The sequence below is a fragment of the Myotis nattereri genome, assembly GCF_964212035.1.
Source record: "Myotis nattereri genome assembly, chromosome: 6".
Classification (NCBI taxonomy): domain Eukaryota; kingdom Metazoa; phylum Chordata; class Mammalia; order Chiroptera; family Vespertilionidae; genus Myotis; species Myotis nattereri.
In genome coordinates, this window is record NC_138081.1 from 81072773 (window position 1) to 81092372 (window position 19600).

General features: G+C 37.4%; 1 protein-coding gene across 2 annotated transcripts in view; it reads right to left on the reverse strand.

Annotated features, from left to right (window-relative positions):
• LAMA2 (laminin subunit alpha 2) overlaps nt 1-19600 on the reverse strand; it is a 478805-nt gene that overhangs the window by 308734 nt on the left and 150471 nt on the right. The window lies entirely within an intron of this gene.

Consider the following 19600-nt stretch of genomic DNA (forward strand, 5'->3'; position numbering starts at 1 on the left):
GGGAGGTGGGGGAGTGAGGGACATGCTGAGATTCAAGGCCTCATTTTGCGCAGGCACCCATGCACATACCAAATATTTAGAAACATGAAAACTTGGGAGAAAATAAATAAGCAGCTGATTGGAAGTCATTGATCGTTATCGTAAGTTACTTGTCTAAAGTGGATTTTGTTTCCCCACATTCCCCTTTCCCTTTCCTCTTGACAAACACAGCGTAAGTGAAAGGTAAAGGAAATAAAACATTTAATCAGTCATCCAGGGGCCAGGGCTAAATTGCTTGCTGTTATACATTTGCTGCCAAGTTCACAGAATCAGGTTTGTTTTCAATTATTTGTAATATGCTTTCCCAGAAGAATTTATAATGGGCTGTTTAGGCACTGTTCCCTTTTTCATTAATGACAAAAATACAACTGTTCCTCCTTAGCAAAAAGAAAAGGAGTTAAATTAGGAAAATTGCTATGAATGTTCCTGTTGGGCTTAAGAGTTTCTTGGTTGGTTTGTTTTCATTTTAAACTGGTTCCAATGAGAAACGGCAACAAAACTGTTTCATTTCTTCTTCCCTCTCATGGTATTTATTTTAAAAATAAGATGCTAACAATAATGTCTATTTTGAAACAGTTTATAATAATAACACCTATAAAATATTTTTAAAAGCCTATGTTGTGATTACTAGTATCTATGCTTTTATAATAGCCGAGAACTTGTTTCCTTGAAAAAAAAAAAATACACTGTAAGTCCAGTGAATATTTACTGGCCAGAATGCAATGTTTCTAATCGCTCTAATTTCTAAAATCGCCTTTTCTCTCTCATCTTAGGATGCCCCGTAGTTTTTCTCTAGGCCTCCCATGTCCTACCACTATCAGCATCCTGCAGTCTTCTGCATCTTTCAGTCTGATATGGTGCTAATTAAAGACACGGACTCAATAAGAGGGGGTTCCCCATCAGATAGCTAGGTATGGCAGTCCTTTGAGAAAGACAAGAGTCTCTGAAATCCTACTATAGACATCCCCATGGGCTGATTACCTACATGCAAAGATGATGTACAGACATTTTAACCCAATCATTTCACCCTGTGATAGCACAGGGCCAGAGACCATAATAGCCATGTTCCAAAACTTACCGTTATACACACTGAACAGGGGTACATCCTTAGAAAGTTGGTTTTGAAAATTCTAAGGCCTATGCCTAGCATTAGTATGGACTGGGGTTTGTATGTTTTTCTGAAAATCTGATCATCAATATTCAGCACCTTCTTTAACTTCATTCCTGATAATACATCTTTTTTTTCTGTTCCTAACCCTTTCTTCCCTATCATAAGTAAGCACTTTCACTGGTCTATCTCACGACCTTCCTGTCCTCCAGCAGTGGACTTCAGCTGAAATAATCCTTTCTCTTAATGGCTACATCTATACCCCTGATTCTCTAAAATCCCTTTATTGGGTCTCCAACCTATGATACTTTTTAAAATAAAATTTAAATTATTCTCAGTTTTAACTAATCACCTTATTTTTACCTGAATGTCTTCTCTCACATCTATATTTTCTTCCAGTGGTATATTTAACAGACACGATGGTACTGATAAAGAGAGAGGAAAACATTCTCTAATGGCATAAACATTGTCATCATCAATTTATACAATCTGTACAGAATACACATACTAGCATACCACCCACAATGTTGTTTTCTCAAAGTGAAAATATACATAAGCATGTCACCTAGTGAGCAATTTTAAAACAAGCATTCCAGAGTTTACACATCCACATGAGTGTGCCTTTTCACAGTCATTATTTTGGGGTGCTCTGAGTAGAAGAACAATATTGCCTTTTCTTCAACCTTTTTAATATTTCTTGTGTTTTTTTCATTATTCCTGAAACATTTTTAAGTGGTAGGAGGAAGATTATTTTAAGAAAATGTTTGGGGGGAAAAGAGGTCATGAAAATTAAAGATCAGAATATAAATAAAAAAATTCAAGCTGGAAACAGAGGCAGGTACAGATAGCAGAGCTTGCCCACCCACTTTATCCAAGTCTCCTTTAAGCTTCAGTGTTCCTTAAGAATCACCTACAAGATGGGACATATTAAATATTTGAGAGGGGAACTGATAGCGAAAGATAAATTGCTTTAAGAGTCTTTTCACTCATTATAAAGTTAAATCCTTTTATCTACTGAAGACAATCATTCACCATGTCAATGTCGCTTACAAAAAAAGACAGATTTTTAAAAACTGTGTAAAATAATATGCTTGAATCTTAAATATAATTTATAATTCTGACTGCTGTTGTTTTCAATCATTAGTATCATTAAAACACAAGTTAAATAAATTTCAACATATTATAATTTTAGTGTAAATTCTCATAATTATAAAGCAATATACCTTATCTTTACACATCATTGAAGGGATTATGTTAATAGATTTTGTTGGTCTTTAACTTTGAGAAGCAATTATGGGTCATCTACATGTTCTTCCAGCTTGTGAAATCGATTGTGTTTGTGTTTCAATGAACATCTGTTTGACAAATTGAAAAGCCAATTATGATTTATCCTTTTGATGACATTAAGTATCCAGATAATAATCAACACTGATGACACACTATACTGTTCCGTTTCACCCAGATGCTTGGCGTCATGTAAGACACCACCTCAGTTTGACATAAAAAAAAAAAAATGTTTCTTGACTTTTGGCACATTAAAGTGGAGAGGAATCTAATATGAATGGTGTGGTGGTTGCTTCATTATTTTTCTCAATATGCACTATTTTATTGGCCAAACTTTTAAAATATTCTAAGCGAAATTGTACTTAGAAATAAATGTCATACTTGTAAACTTTCAAAGTTTACCAGTACGAATAAAAGTCAGAATAAAAAATCTAATTATATAATTTATAACATAACAGTTTTTAGGGCAAGTCTTTAAATGCAGAGTTTTCCTTCATATATTATTTCAAGAATGTTTTATACTATCAAATTTGAAATACCCTTAAATATATGCTATGTTGATGTGTAAGATCTGATATGAGAATTTGGGGTGTGAATGTTAGGGACATAAAACTTATATGCTAGTTCATTTGCTTTTGTTTAATGTATAGCCAAGCTTAGGTTTCTCCACGCCTTTCCTAAAAACTCTGGTCAAGTCCTTCTTTATAAGCCTGGAGACTCCTCCCTTGACATTGACTATTTAATAACATTCCTATAGTTTTTATAGGAATCAATCGAATTAGCACATAGTCAGTTGCTTATTATATAAATCACATCAAGGTCTGAGTGCACATTTCCCAATGAGAATATATAAGGCTTGCCATGTTCTTGCCAGAAATCTCTCTGTTCAAAACTGACTCTTTGATTTTGCTGGTTTTACCTCATCTAACTTTGAAAGGTTGAAGTATCTCCAGACTCAGTTCTAGGACTGTTTCTCTTTATTAGTCTTTACGTACTTCCTGGGTGATCTCAGGCAGTCTCGTGGCTTTATTTTTTCTAATTCATGTCTTTAAGCAGTATTTTTCATCTGAACCCTAAAATACTATATACTCTCTATTCAATCTCACTATGATCTCTACTACAAAAGGCCAGTGGCCATAACGCCGTAATGACCAAACAACCGGTCACCAGTAGGTGCACTGATGGGTCTCGAGGCACGGCAGGTCTAGGGTCCCGCCGGCGCGGCAGGTATGGGGTCTCGCGTGATTTTGCGCACTGGGCCTCTATGTTTAATAAACATTTCAAACTTAACATTTAAAATTGAACTCCTGTTTGTCTCTGTCAAAACTTGCTACACCCACAGGCTTCTCCAACTCACTTAATGGCAACTCAATCCTTCCAATTGCTTAGGCAGAAAAAATGTAGACTCATACTTCACTTGTCTCATTGTCTCACACCTCAAGGAAATGCATCAGCAAATGCTCCTGGCAGATCCAATTGGTCAGGAAATCCTATTGGCTCTACTTATATGTCTTCTCATCACCTGCACAGCTTCCACTGGGGTCTCAGTCACTCTCATTTATCCCCTGAAAAACTCTAAAAACCTCTTAACTGCTCTCTTGCCTCCACCTTCCCCTTCTATGCTCTGACACCAACCCACCCCAGCTGTGAAGAACCCAAATCTTTTACACTGGGTAGTAAGCATGCTTGAGACCTTGCACAGGAGGCAGCAAGTAGTAATTGACAGAGGCAGGGATTCAAGTCCACCGGTACAGGCATGTGGTGGCGCTATGGGGTGAGCCGGAGCATGCCACCCCAGGAGATGTGCTCTGCCTCAGACAACTGCTGGGCACAAATCCTGTCTGGAAACCATGGAGATCGTTCAATCACAACACAAGTTACAAATATTCACACAACCGTTTGGGAAACACCATTTGGGAAAAATTAGGTGGTAAACCTCATATACAATCCTGACTCCCCATGTTCTGTATAGTGCTATAGGCCACCCAATGACTTCCAAAGGCATGAAGCAAAGAATAGCATGAGGGCATTCTGGGTCATGATTCCCTGAGTGTTTCACTTTGGACCGCATGTATTAATAAGGCTGCATTTATGATTATGAGCACATTTATACCCTGAAGCTCCCCACAATGAAACTCAGTTGCCCAGGGGAAACACAGGGGTCTACAGTGGTGCTCTCTCAGGGAGGCGTATCTGACAAACAAGCAAAAAATTCTGATATACGATTTTTTCCCAAAAACATTATAAATGTTGATTGCATCAGTGTGGTTAGAAAAATACTCTGTTAACCAGTTATAAATCATCAATTTATATTGTTATCATCATAACTAGCCAGTTAATATTAATAAAAGAAAGGCAGCAAAAAGTAGTCAGACAATGTAAGCATGGTCACCTGGGAAGCTTCACCAGGAAGCTACAGCTTCACACAGCACTCTTCCTCCAAGAGGATTAACACTCCTCCCTTCTCCCATCTAGTGCTAGATTGTTGGGGGGGGGCGACAGACACAGCACAGTAGAAGTCGAGATGGGGCAGGGAAGGTGCTTGCCTGCCAGTCTCGCCTGGGGAACAATGAATTGGCTCTGGGGTGGACCCCATCAGAAGTGCGCAAAATCTTGAAAAGTGCATTGTTTAAGCTCCTGTTTAAAACCCCAGACAAAGAAGCTTTCTGGCTCTTACTCACTCTTGTTTCCTCTTGCTCTTGTGACCTGCACTCACTGGTGCCCTAGCCTATTCTCCCTCAACAGCCACGTGGCGTTAAGCAGCCACATGGTCCACGGCCATGTGGACCCCACACACAATGGACAGCAGCTGGGAACACAAGCTAAGCTAGCCAGATGCTGGACTGGACTGCACTTCAATATGAAGCAGAAACTCTGGCAGTGGCCTTAATTCTGGTGCTACTGAAGACAAGAATGGACTTCTTCCATGGCAATGGACAGAGATGGGACCTTTGAGGGGAACCCCCTTAATTTTACACCATCAATAAAGCTTTTCACGAAACCCATTCTCCTGTGGGACCCTCAGGACATTCTTTTTCTCTTGGTACCCCCAAGAACTCCACTATCATCGATAACATGATGAAAGATTTACATAGAATTTTAAAATTTTCATAGGGCATTTAGATACATATTCAAATAAAGATTAACAGGGTTAGGGACCTGTAAGTTCTGCTTATTATAAGTCTTAAGGAAATCCTAAAACAGTTAGTGATCTTTTTGTACATCATTTTGAAGGTGAACCATAATTTTTCAATAAACATAATAATATTCACAAATTTTGGTGTTTTTTTTTTTATGGGAAGCAGCAGATACCTTTATTTCAACTGAAGTGATTACCTCAGGGACAATTTGAGATTTTAGGTAACTCAAAAATATTTAATAGTTCAATGCCTTAGAAAATTGACTGTGGGTAATTTTAAGTATAATTTCAAAATATATTGTTTACAATTTGCTGCTGCCTTGTGATTTCTTTGATCTACAGCAGCCTTTCCCATAGTTTTCAGGATATATCTTTTTAAAACCGATTCATAATGGTATTAGGAAGTTTACTCTAGCTTCACTAACAGGATGATTTTGTTTTTCAAAGCATACAATTTCCGGATTTGAGGTTATTTATTAGCACCTCCTTCCAGAGCTTCCAGCTTTTACTCGAGGTGTCAAGAGGCTCTGCCAGTTCTAATGTGTATAATGTTCAAGGAGATCTTTGGAATAGCAGACACACTACTAAAAATACATAGAAGATATAATTAGAACGAAGAGTTGTTAATTGACGGAGCTGACTTGTGCTAAATTAAAATACTCAAGTTAACTAAAAGTACATGGTAAACAATAGCATCAACAGGGTGTGAAATAAAAATTGGAAGTGCAATTGCAGAAGACTGAGGTCTTCAAAGAAATAGTTATTTTTTTAATTAAATTGGTAAATCTCCCAATTTACAGCCTAGTAGACAGACTTCCATAAAAATGAAAGAAACATAGTGAAGAAGATAATTCATTAGCTTTTATAAGTGCTCTGTAGGTAATTATTTCTGAAAATTCACTCCAGGCCCACCATGGGCGAGGGACAATGGGGAAGGCGGTGTCTGTCTTGCACACAGCAGGGGCCTCTAGACTAACAGGCATTCCCACCCACTATGACCATACCACACAGTCTGTGCAGTTTCGCTTCAGATACTGTTAATCATTTCCGCATTTGAAAAGTCTCCTTGAGAAATCCAGCTGAAGGGGCATACTGATTCATGTGTCTTAAAATACCCTTGCCACTCAGAAGCTATTTTTTATTAAAGGCAATAAGGGAGCAGCATGAAAAGACATTAGGTGCATTTGGAATTATCTAGAGTGCTCACTTCTAGATTTTCCTGTATATTTTGCCTTCACACAAAATCATAGCAAATGCAATAGCATAAGACTGTGCCGACTCTTGAGGATACTAATTTCCTTAAAGATATTTTAATGCAATTGGAAGAGACATGCTGAAAGCTTTAGAAAGATCACTTAATGGAGGATAAATAGGCCTTTAAACAAAATAGCACTGGAAACAAAAAGGAAGTCATCTGTGAAAGAAAGGTCTGACTTCTCAGGCCATAAAGGTCATATTTAAAATCCAGATACTTTATGGCATAATAATCATAGTACATTTAGTAAACATTGTAAAACTATTTCACCTTTTTTGAGTTTTTAATCTGAAATCCCATAGTTTTTTTTTTTATTTACAAAATAATTATACATTTTTAAGTCAGAATGATCCTCATAATACCCTGTAAATTCAGAAATGTATTAGTCCAATCATGCCAATTTTTCTGCATGACAATGTCCTACAAAACAAAAGTTATCTGTTTTATTTCACTTTTCTTTGGCAAATTTTAAAAATTTTACAAATGGTTACATTATGGATTTTTACTAATTGTGCTCAGAAATTCCAGAACATTTAAAACTCAGTTTTCGCCCTTACTTTACTGTGTCCATGTTACCTCTCTTATGCAGAGATTCTTAAGGATTGAGAAAAAGAAAGAGAATGGATTTTTGCATATTTAAATGTCATTGTGATTTTTTTGAATGCACCAAAATAGTTTGGTATAACTTGTGCATTAATTGGACATATGTCTTTCCCCTATGGCAAGTATGTGTGGATAGTGTGTATTTGTAGATTGCTTTAGAATCTACAGTATATGTACATACAGTATTTTATTTGGTCTCACAATAAACCTGGAAGGTAGATAAAACAGAAACCTTAAACCAATTTATTAAGAAAATAGAGTTCCTAAGAAGACACATCAAAGATCCCATGAAAAGGAAACACTAGGAGGTTACAGAGACTAAGAGTGGTAGAGCTGGGTATAAAACTCTGTTTTTGATTCTTACTTCAAATCCAGAGCACTTTCCATTAGACCAGGTCCATAAGATGAGCACTGCTTTCCAACCTAGTGCCCTGAAATAGGTTAATCCATTTATTGGACTATTTCAGGGCACATTTCTTACTGTCTTCCTCTTAGCCTGCTATCACAATGCAATTCTCTTCACAATCAGGTACTTGGCAGGAAGTCACAGTGATGTTCTTTCAAGATTAAGGCTAGCAAATTTTAGTTATTGTTCCCCTCACCATTGTTCATATCAATATTCCCTCTATATTATATGAAAGAGTTTAAAATATTCAATCTGTAAAGCCACATGCTAATACAAATTCATGCGCAGCTTGCGGGTAAATTCATGATGTGCTAAGCTTAGAGGCTACTGCATTAGCCTGGGTTCAAATACTGTCTGTTTCATTCACTGTCCGTATAACCTTGGGCTAGATAATATTGTCCAGCAGTTTCCTCATCTGTAAAATGGGAATAAGAATAGTGTCCACTGGATTAGGTTATTGTGAAAGTTAATGAGTTAACAGATGAAAAGCACTTAGAATGACATCTGGCTCATTGCAAGAGATCAATAAATGTTAGTTATTATTACTCAAAATGTAAGTTGGGAAAAATATATTGGTTCTAATCACAGGTCATCTGACAATACACTTTTGTGTGGCATTAGGCTAGCTCTCCATTTGTTTAGTAGTACATATTCTATGTTCATCACACAGATGACTACCCAACAACAAAGAATATTAATGTTTAAGTGCTCCCCACGTAACTCAAACATAAGGATTTGCCTATGCATTTGACATTTGAGAGTAACATTAAGTAACATCAAGGCACACCACATATCCATCCCCAAGGCTTCTTCCTGGGTTAAGTAGACTGTCACAAAATTATAGACTGAATCATATTATTTTAGTTTCCCAAAGACACATATATCATTATTGAGTAAAAATTTGAAGTTTATAACCTTAGCTTTCTTATGTGGTAGAAACTGGGCTGCGCCAGCACGGCCAAGGGTGAACCTGAGTGAGGGCGGTGAAGGATTAGAAAAGACAGACAACAGAATAAAGCTGAGGCTGGGTGGGCGCTGCCCTCTCCGATGGAGAGACAGCGCCATGGACTACAAGCCGTGTCTTTATTTTATAGCAGATTACATGAGGCAAAGTAAGGGCGTGGTCAAGATGTTTACAACATTCTCATGGGTTTCGATCCTACTCAATTACATGCACCTATCAAGTTCAATTACATGAACTCTATCAAGCCCACATCACTCAGACACGTGGTTCTCTTGAACCTCAGGCCATAGGTTCAAGCTTACAACTATAGCTGTTGGCTATAATTGTGCTGGGAAGGCTCTGCCCTCCAAGCTGGGGCTTGCACGTGGCCATGAGAGGACTGTGCCCTCTCATTAGTCTGAGGCTTGAACCTGTCCAAACACTGTAGCCGCTCTCCACAATAAACAAGTGATATTGTCCTCTGTACTAGTTAAGCTTGAAAATCTTGTACTTTTTGCTATCTGAAGTCTTTACATAAGGACTGCATTAAATTTTCCTCTGAGAAGTCATTGCCAAGAAAATGTTTGTCTTGAAAATTTGGAAGCTCTTTTTTGTCAAACAAGGAAACTACATAATTTAACATTTTCCTTTTTTGCCCCAATTGTCTGAAAATTTTAAAATAAATTAAGAGTTCAACTAAAATAACTAACTCATTCTAGATGAGCAGTAAATGTGCTCATTTCTTTAATTCTTTTTTGTTCAGTTATTTTCATGTTTTTGTCAATTAATATGATTTTTTATGTACTGCATTTGACACTTTTCTTGTAAATAATTGGAGGTATAAAAAAGGATATCTCTTTAATAAAAAATGGTAATAAATTCATTCATTTTTATCATCTTTTCGTTCACTCACTCATCTAGTATTATTGATTAGGAGAAAGAATAAAAAAAAAAACTAGACAAACTTCAAACCCTCAATTTTGTTAAGCTAACAAGAGCACAGTAAGGAATATGTTTAAGAAAATTATTGGGTTTTCAGAATCAATGGGCAAAATCCATGTACTTAAAATCATTCTTCTGAAACTCTTTTAAGTCATGTTCCTTTGAAAAATATCTTTTAATTGGTGAATATAAAATGAAGCTCTAATTTTTTTAACAAAGATATCAAAAACGTACAACTAAATACATGTAAAACCCTTTACATTAATTGCCTTAGTTTTACACTTATCCCAACAACATGCAAGAGAATTTGGAAATAATTAGAGCTGTTTTCCAAACCTTTAGTACATTCCTCTAACTCAATATTATAAAATTTCATCATTTAAGGTGAATAATTTTGGAGTGAGAATGAACAAAAATAATTTAGACTCAAGCCTGGTGAATAAGTCAACAACGTAAAAACAATGGGCTCCAAGAAATTCCAAAACATTATGAATAACATCTATATATATAAAAGCCTAAGCAACCATTTAACTGTTTGACCATCCAACCGTCCGACCGGTAGCTATGATGTGCAATGACCACCAGGGGACAGATGCTCAACACAGGAGCTGCCGAGCTATGGTGATGTGGCAGTTGTATTCTCAGGTGACGCACCCAGAACCAGAGAAGAGGGAGCCTGATTCTAGGGTGTGTCACCCGAGAACCACCCTTTTGCAATCTGGGACTTCTTGGGAAATGCTGGAGAGCCAGTTTCAGCCCAATCCCTGCAGGCCAGGCCAAGGGACCCCACCAGTGCATGAATCCATGCACTGGGCCTCTAGTTTCATTCATAATAAAGAATGTAGAACTATTATCCTTGCCAACACAATAGCGTGGACTTAAAAATATTAAGCTAGTATGTGAATTCTAAAGCATTGCCTAAAAGTCAAAGTTATGCCTGGCTGTTGTGACTCAGTGGTCAAGCGTTGACCTGTGACCCAGGAGGTCATGGTCAGGGCACATGCCAATTGCAGTTTTGATCCCCAGTAAGGAGTATGCAGGAGGCAGCTGATCAATGATTTTCTCTCATCATTGATGTTTCTATCTCTCTCTCCCTCTTCCTTCCTTTCTGAAATCAATAAAAATATATTTCTAAAAAATAAATTTTAAAAATTTAAATTACTTTGCAAGTACACTGCCATTGCTGTGCTATAGAAGCTCAGAAAGGAAGTATTCTCTGGTTTCCTGTATAATGTCTTTAGCTAGCTTGATTCCTTCCTTCTCCTTCCACTCATAGAACAAGTTTTTCAAAGACAAGATTCAGTCAGATCTCTAAAACACTGTGTACAAATCACCAAACTGCTAGTTGCATACTATGAGGTCAGGAAGAGAAATTCTTAGTTGCATTCTTAATACACTGAAATAAATGGTAGCAGCTGCCATTTATTGAGTTCCCACCTTAAGCCAGCTATTTTATATGAATCATCTCATTTAATACAATCAATGCTGGGAGATGTATTTATACCTCTCCAATCTGAAATAAGAAAGCTGGACTTCAAAGAGGTGTCCAAGGTTACATAGCTATCGACTGCCAGACCAAGGTTCCAAACCAAGCCTGATTTCAAAGGCCCATGTGCTCAGCGACACCACCTGTTACCATTCAAAGCTCTTCCTTCCAGACAGATCTCCACTACTTCTGCCGTGGGAAAAGCATGTAGGAGAGAAAAGAGACTGACGGGACTTTGTATTAAACATGCTTTGTGTTTCCTCAGGAATTTTAAAGGTTGTTACACTCACTTAACCATGTCTCTTTGAAATGAATAAACAGCAACTGGGAAAAATACAAGTCTTACACAAGTATTCTATATGCATCAGGCAAATTTTTAAAAATCTCAACTCCAGATGTTAACATAAAATTATCCATATGCTACAAGATGATCATCCAGAATGCCAGATGCAAAAGAAAAACAAACTGGAAATTAATTTCAAAAAAGAAACCCAAATGGAGACGCCAATTTGGTTTTGTGCTAAGTTACCAGAGACTGGTTATTTCTCAGCTTTTTAGAAAGTCCTCTCCTATTAATGGCATAGGATTGCAAAATTAAGTGTTTCCTGACTTGCGTAACTAATGCACTGTTTGAAGGATAATATTCTGGGGCCCATGGAGCATTCTGCTTATGTGTTATTTTTAGACTAAAAAAGTAGTAATCTCTTAGGTCCCCCAAAAGGTGAGATATACAAAATAATGATTATTATCATACAAATATATTTTGCCTATTAATATTCTTATGTGGATGTTTAAATTTGCATTCAAAATAATTGATTACCTTTTTGTGCTTCATTTTCCTGGGAGGTTGGCATAGCTCTAGCACATAAATGAATGACACATGCAAACACTAGCAAACTCTAAGGAGCTACCTTCCTGTCACAAATTTGAAAGCTAGCTGGTTCACTGATTAGGATGGTCAAACTAGCTATGTCCCAGGCAAGAGTGATCTGATTTGGCTGTTGGCGTGGAAGACCTTACACATATGTCTATGTGATGTAAAAATGAGGAGTGGGGGAATGCAAAATCCAGTAACTCATGGAATTCAAGAGCCTTTAGCAATGCCCAGGAAACAGCAGCATCTTTCAACTATGTAATATTCTATGTGAAGACAGTGGGTAAAGATTTCATGTTAAATGACTGCATATAAAATATACAGATAATTTTAAAAGCAAATATAGAAAATATATTTTACCTAATCTTCATTCTTGTTTTCTGATTTACAAACAAACAAGCAAAAGGTATTTGTATTCCTAACCCTAGAAATATCCTTTTGTAGTTTTCCTTCAGGGAATTGTATGAGCTATAATCATATCCCTGGGAACTAGCACAAATCTCATTAAGGTTTGAGTCTTGGGTTGTTCTTTAACCTTGCAGTCTTCTAATAGAATCACTTGTTTACTTCTCTTTCTGCAGCTGTGAGTTCTGGACAGAGTTATGGTGACATTATTTTTCAAAATAACTCCAAATCCTCATTCCAGGCCAGAATATCAAAATATTATTCCATTTGGCATATATTTTATGGATTGCGGTTGACCTAATTATTTTATATCTTTCAATATCCCTTGAATTGCCCTTATGCTTTATGAGAGAGAGAGAGAGAGAGAGAGAGAGAGAGAGAGAGAGAGACTAACATACCTGGAGATACCGTTTAATATTTTAAAAGAAATGTTAATGTCATCAGAAATAACGACATCAGCTCTCCACATTCTTCCTTTGTTTCCTCTTTGGGTAAAAATTACCTGTGCTATTTTGCAGAAAGGAAAGTTAGACACCAATTGTGCTACTTTTCCAGTGATAGGAATAAAATGCCCTGAACCACCTCTTCTCTCAGCCCGAATTTGGGGCCTTGATTAGGGCTGGGCTGAGCATGATGCACATCCTAAACTCCCCTTCCTGGGGCGCCTCTGAGACACTCCTGAGCTGTGGCTAATGTTAAGAGTGGCTCTTTGAGTAAGAAGATAGGTGTAAACACATTATGTTGCCAAGACACCAGTTCCTCCAAATTAGGACATATTGCTACTGTCCTAATAATTTGGCTTCCTGAGAACATCACTTGCAATTTTCTGTCCAAGTTTAAAGACTTTCTGCACTCACAGAGAGGTGTTTTTGTTTGTTTGCCTACGTTGACTGAGTCCCTGTAAATAGTTTAGCTTTGTTAGCAAGTATCGAATGCTTAATGGGACTAACTAGTATAGTAGAGACTATGTCATAGCACCCGGACAACACAACGGAAGTGCTGACAAAACAGGTTGCTTTGCCTTTGGCTTTTCTCTCCACTGTTTACCTCTCAAAGGAAAGACTGATAAAAACATCAGGGAAAAATATGAGGGGCTAAAACATTGCAACTGTGGTAACAGTTCTATCATGCTAAAGAGTGAACTCCGTATTAAGTGACTCTGGTTGGAAAAAAATTACAAAATAAATTTTATAAATTAAAGCAAAAGAAAACCAAAAGCAAATGCTTTCATGCCTTACCCTGATAAACAGCCCTATTATTTTATTTTAACCAGCACTTAATCATAATTATTGTACAGGGAAAGAATTCTGCTCCCCTAAAATCTGTTTCTGTGACATGTTTCTGCCAGGTTGGTGTTTGGAATTTTTTTCCTAGGTGTAAGCTTAAAATTGAATTTTCTCATTCTAAAACTGCTTTATAACTCAATAAAAACAGCCTCCCTACTCAATTTACTCAGATATGCAGTAGCTGAAGTAATCATGGTGAGTCAAAGCAGTTTCTATGAAGGCACCCTATCTCCCATCACTCCCTCCTGCATTGATTTTCTATGTGCCCATGATGCAGTTCCCAAGACAGGTCACTACCATGTTCTCTCTCTCTCCTTTTCTATGCTAGGTATGTCTTAATCATCTTGTCCAAGACTCCAAGATGTTTTCCCTGATTTATTTAATCTCATATCCCCCCAAAATGTAATGTCTTTCAATATTTGTTAATGGAAAAATACAGCTAATGTTGAGGACTGCTCAATGGCCATATAAACCCATAAAATGCATTCACAATATCAAATCATTTGTTAGTGAACTAAGATTATATCTGCGCCATATTTCTGATGCCCTATCTTTTTGGCAATGCATTTGCTTAGTAGTGATTAATGTGGGAGTTGCTCTACTGCAGCTAATTCAACACAAAAGTTTATCTTGTTATAAGACAAATGGTTGCAACATAAAAATTTGTAAAAAAGAACACAATGTTTTTCATCTGATGATAAAAAGGGCAAATGTAGAGATAAGAAGGAAAACAACATGAAATCATTCTTATACATTTTTTTCTTCTATTTGTATTGATTTCAGAGAGGAAAGGAGAGGGAGAGAGAGAGAGAGAAACATCAGTGATGAGAGAGAATCATGATCGGTTGCCTCCCGCACGTCCCACACTGGGGAGCATCCCAGGCACGTGTCCTGACCAGGAATCAAACCATGACTTCCTAGTTCATAGTTTGACACTCAACCACTGAGCCACCCTAGACAGGCTTACAATTTTTTTTCTTAAAAAAGCATCAAAGAAGTTTCTTTTTCCTTCCTTAACATAATCTTTAAGGATTTTCACCAATAGCCTTTCAATAAGGTAATTAAGAGAGTAGTGGATAGCTGCTGAAAGTGGCTGCCAGGTTTACAATGACTGGAAATGCCTCCATGAAGATGGCAGCTATCGCTTCTGATCCAGTTACCATCTCCCAGTGATTATGCTGCATATATAAGGGTTCTGGACTGTGTTCATGTAGAACAACACAGTTCCCGAGCTTATGACTAGTAACCAATATACCTTCAGCTTCCACGTGGGTGTAATGCCTGATTATTCATATGACAAGACTATTTGATATTCTCTCCATCATTGAAAATTACAAACAAATGCAGTCAAATGCTCTTTTCTAGCTTGTGAATATTACTAACAAGGTAGAGCAAGACCTTCACAAAATAACTAGTATAAGCTATTATACTTTTAATTATTTTTTCAGTGAAGAGACTGGATTTCCCTTTAATAGTTTTGCTGAAATAATGTGTAGATGTGAGGTTAGGTTTAGAACAGTTTAAATTTCTGCAAATATTTCTATTCATGCCTTGGCATATATTAATCTAAGCCATAGGAAACTGCATTTTTATTGACTAGAAATTGTCAAATATTGGCAATTTCATATAGCTCAACCTAATAGTAGGCTTAGTTTTAGAAGGCACTTATCTGTTGAATAAGAAAATAAATAATTCTTATTACTGAATGAAGCTTAAGAACAAATTTACACAAGGGGAATGCAATTTTCCAACTTGTAATCTTGCCAGGGTTGCCATTCTCCTTTGCAGAATGAGTATCATAGGATTTTTACTACACATGATTAGAATTTAAATTGCATGTCTTATGTGGTTCCCAGGTAGCAGAATCCAGCAAAGTCATTTATTTTCGTACTGCCAATGAAAATATTTGGCTGCAGTTGGTCTGCCACAGTGCATATTAATACACAGCCTCAGGCTAGAATGCTTTATGGTAGGTTTTTCTCCAGTTTTCTTTTCATAGCAGGGAACCAAGTAAAGCAGCTCCTGATATCGGTTTAAGTTTGCTTGTAAAGTATAATCATAAACATTTTACTCCTGGGTTACCCTTCTCAAGGACTTTTGATGATAGTTCTAGTGTTCTAAGAGTTTCCCTAAAGATCAGAAGCTTATTTTAATAGCTGCAAGATCCTTTGTTGTATTTTCGAGTATACTTCTGCAATAAAGATACTGGGGCATTATCTTTCCCGTGTGAGATTGATTAACTGACACCCTCAGGATTTCCTCAGTAGAGATGTTGGGTAGCACTTAATTATCCACACAGTGTCAAACAGCCCTTGTGAGCAGTGGTAAATACACATCTAGAAGATGCAGGATTGGACCTAAGGGATTTAGTTTATGAAGTGAAATGACTGTAAGATTTGCCATTAGAAGATCTGAACTGGGCCTGGACCAGAGATTTATTTTGAACGTGTACTATTATGTGACCACAGGCGAGTACATGTTTCGGCTTCAAGTGCCTCCATAAGGACGCATTGCCATAAGTGACCTAATTTGATCTTCATTGCCATACAGGGAATGTATTAGTTTACTTGTCCACCCCCATGGTTAATCAGTGGCAGAGCTATATTTGAACACCCTACAAGACAGCAAGTTATGCCTCTGGCCTTCTACCACAACTTTGTGCTCTGTACTCCGCTCTACAGAAGCTTACCCTCTGTTCCAGTTCAGTACATTTGGGTAGATCCTATTCTACAACACGGAGATAACGGGTCTTACATACTAGTGCCAACTCCTTAAGATTCCCTTCTCCTTTGGTTTCTGTGGCATGCGTGATTTTTCAGCAATGCTGCATTAATTTAACAAGGATTTATTGATACTTTCGAGACACAATATTGCTGGGGGGAATCTATAAACTGGTTAACAGAAATCCTCTTAATTTTATCTTTATTTTATTATAAAGGGGAATTTTCAAATACAAAGAGTTTAAATGAATCATGGGTTTGATGTGTGTGTGTGTGTGTGATTCCAAAATATATCAAGTGTTCTGTGTATTTCAACTGGAGTTAAGCATTCTGTTTTCTGGAGGATGCCAGGTGAACCTGCTTGTAATGAGGCACTTCATGCTGTTGTTCCTGGTATTCACTGGCCCCGTGTTGGTCAATGCAAGAATTATTTTCAGAGAAAGGATGTCTGAAACCGCAAATAATTATTTCCCTGACTCTCTCTTCAAAATGGATACAAATTAGTGCTACCCTGCTGCTTCTCTGTAGAGGAGCAACTCCACAGGTAATTGAGAAATGCTAGTTCCTCATTTCCATTCCCACATAAACTCACACAGGCAACCACACTATGCCCTTAACAATATTACTATCAAAGAAGGATCTCAGAAACATTTATTAATGCAGTGTTGGGTTTGTTTCTCCATGCTCCAGTATTTTCAAGTCTAAGGATCACCATAATGCCAGGTGATAAAAAGAGGAAGAAAAAATCCTGTCTCTCCATATAAAAAACTGTCACATAGGAAATCAAAATAATATCAAAGCTCTATGTAAAATTTAGAGAAAAAAGGGCATCTTCAAGAATTAATGATGGGTTCTCCAGGGAATTTGATATAAGCCTGCCATGTTTCAGAAGCAGAATCAAAGTGAATCTAGGTTCTATTTGAGTGGCAGTCAAAGAGAATGGGAGGGATTGTGGGAAGAAGGATAGGAAATCATATGTAAATAACTTAAAGGTCTCTCTGCAGCAAAAATTACTATGGCAACCATGAATGCTTAGTTTAGCAGTCTAGTGATAATCCGAAGAAACTGAAAGGAATAATCCCCAGTTGACTAGGGTCTAGGGCAGCCGTGGGCAAACTACGGCCATCGTTTGAAATGAATAAAACTAAAAAAAAAAAAGACCGTACCCTTTTATGTAATGATGTTTACTTTGAATTTATATTAGTTCACACAAACACTCCATCCATGCTTTTGTTCCGGCCCTCCGGTCCAGTTTAAGAACCCATTGTGGCCCTCGAGTCAAAAAGTTTGCCCACCCCTGGCCTAGGGTACTGCCTCAAAACACCTTCTGGCATCTCTACACAATGAACATTTATTGGTCCCTAGAACCATTTATTGATGTGAGGTGGAGGGCAGAGAAGGTACCAAGCCAGAGAGTGACCGGGGAGTTTGATTCTCCAGTAACAATAACATCGGTGAGAATATGAATATAGGTTTTCTGATAATGTGAATATAAAACTGATACTAGCTTCAGGTATATGGCTTACTGCAGAAAGAATACCAGACGTGAATATCAACAGGGATGTACATAGCAAGTAAAACAAAAGGAGCCCGGCCACATATACTGAACGGAGATACGTTAGGGAAATATAATGAGAGTCGAAGTCACTTAGTGTGCCGAGCCAGCTCAGCCAAGGGTTCGAAAGCCTGAGTGAGGGCGCCGAAAGGATGGAGAAATGACAAAGAGAATAAGCTGGGTCTAGTGGATCTTCCTGTGCCTGGCTGAGGCCACAGAGAGATCCAGAGGCAAGTTGAGCCTTTATTTTATAGTCAGAGGTAAACAAGGTAGTGGTACAATGTTCTTGTTAGTTTCACTTGTTTTGGCAGCACTTGCTGCACCTCCCACAGCCCATTAGCTACCTAGGAAGGATCTAGGGAGTGTCATAAGGTCAAGCCTAATTATGCTAAGAGGACTGTGCCCTCTAAGCTGGGACTTGTTTGTGGCTTTGCCAACAGGTCAGTCTGAGGCTTAACTCCATAGGCGTGCCCTACAACTTAGCTAAGGCTTGGGTATTTGAGAGGAAAATAATAATAATAACAATAATAATAGTAACTACACAATAGTTATTATTTCAGTAACAACAAAAATAATTAATGCTTACAGAGCACTTAGTGTATATGCCAGCACTACTCTAATGCTTTAAATATAATTCATTCAATCTTTTGACAATCATATAAAGTAAGAACTATTATTGCCATTCCTAATTTATAGGAGACAAAACTGAGGCACAGAGATGGCTCAAAATCACACAGCTGGTAACAGGTGAAGCCATGATTTGAATCTGTGGCTTAAATCCAATGAATAAATCAAGACTCTTAAACCACAGGATAAAAGATGCCACAGAGAAGTAGAATGCTTTTGAATTCAGCATATATTAAATATGTGATAAGCAAAGCCTGACCAAAGAAAAGAAACCCACCGCAGCCCTTTGTGGTGACAGCATAAGTAAAACAAAACAAAACAAAGAAAAACCATAAAAGAATTTCCTTTTTTTAGGTCCTTTGTGTGAATTTTACTTCTTTCCAAATTCACCTCTTTTGTCCCCATCTTCAGACCAGAGTATACACAGAACTAAGACTTCTTTTAAGGCAGTGATGCTCAACCTGTGGGTCGCGACCCCTTTGGGGGTCGAACGACCCTTTCACAGGGGTCGCCTAAGACCATAGGAAAAACACATATATAATTACATATTGTTTTTGTGATTAATCACTATGCCTTAATTATTTTCAATTTGTAACAATGAAATTGAGGGTCACCACAACATGAGGAACTGTATTAAAGGGTTGCGGCATTAGGTAGATTGAGAACCACTGCTAAGGTCTCAATCCTTCTTTAATCATTAGCAATCCTCATTGTCAGAAAAGTCTTTTTATATGTAAAATCAATCATTGACTTTCCAACTTAAACCCATTTCCTCCTCTCTGATCTTTATTGGAGATGGGAGATATGTACTAGATGAAGGTAGTTAAAATTCTAATCACCCTGGGTTTTTCCTTTTTATTTAATAACTCATTTAATGTACTTCTGTGAAATCCTATTTTAAAATACCCCTGACATTAATTACTGATAT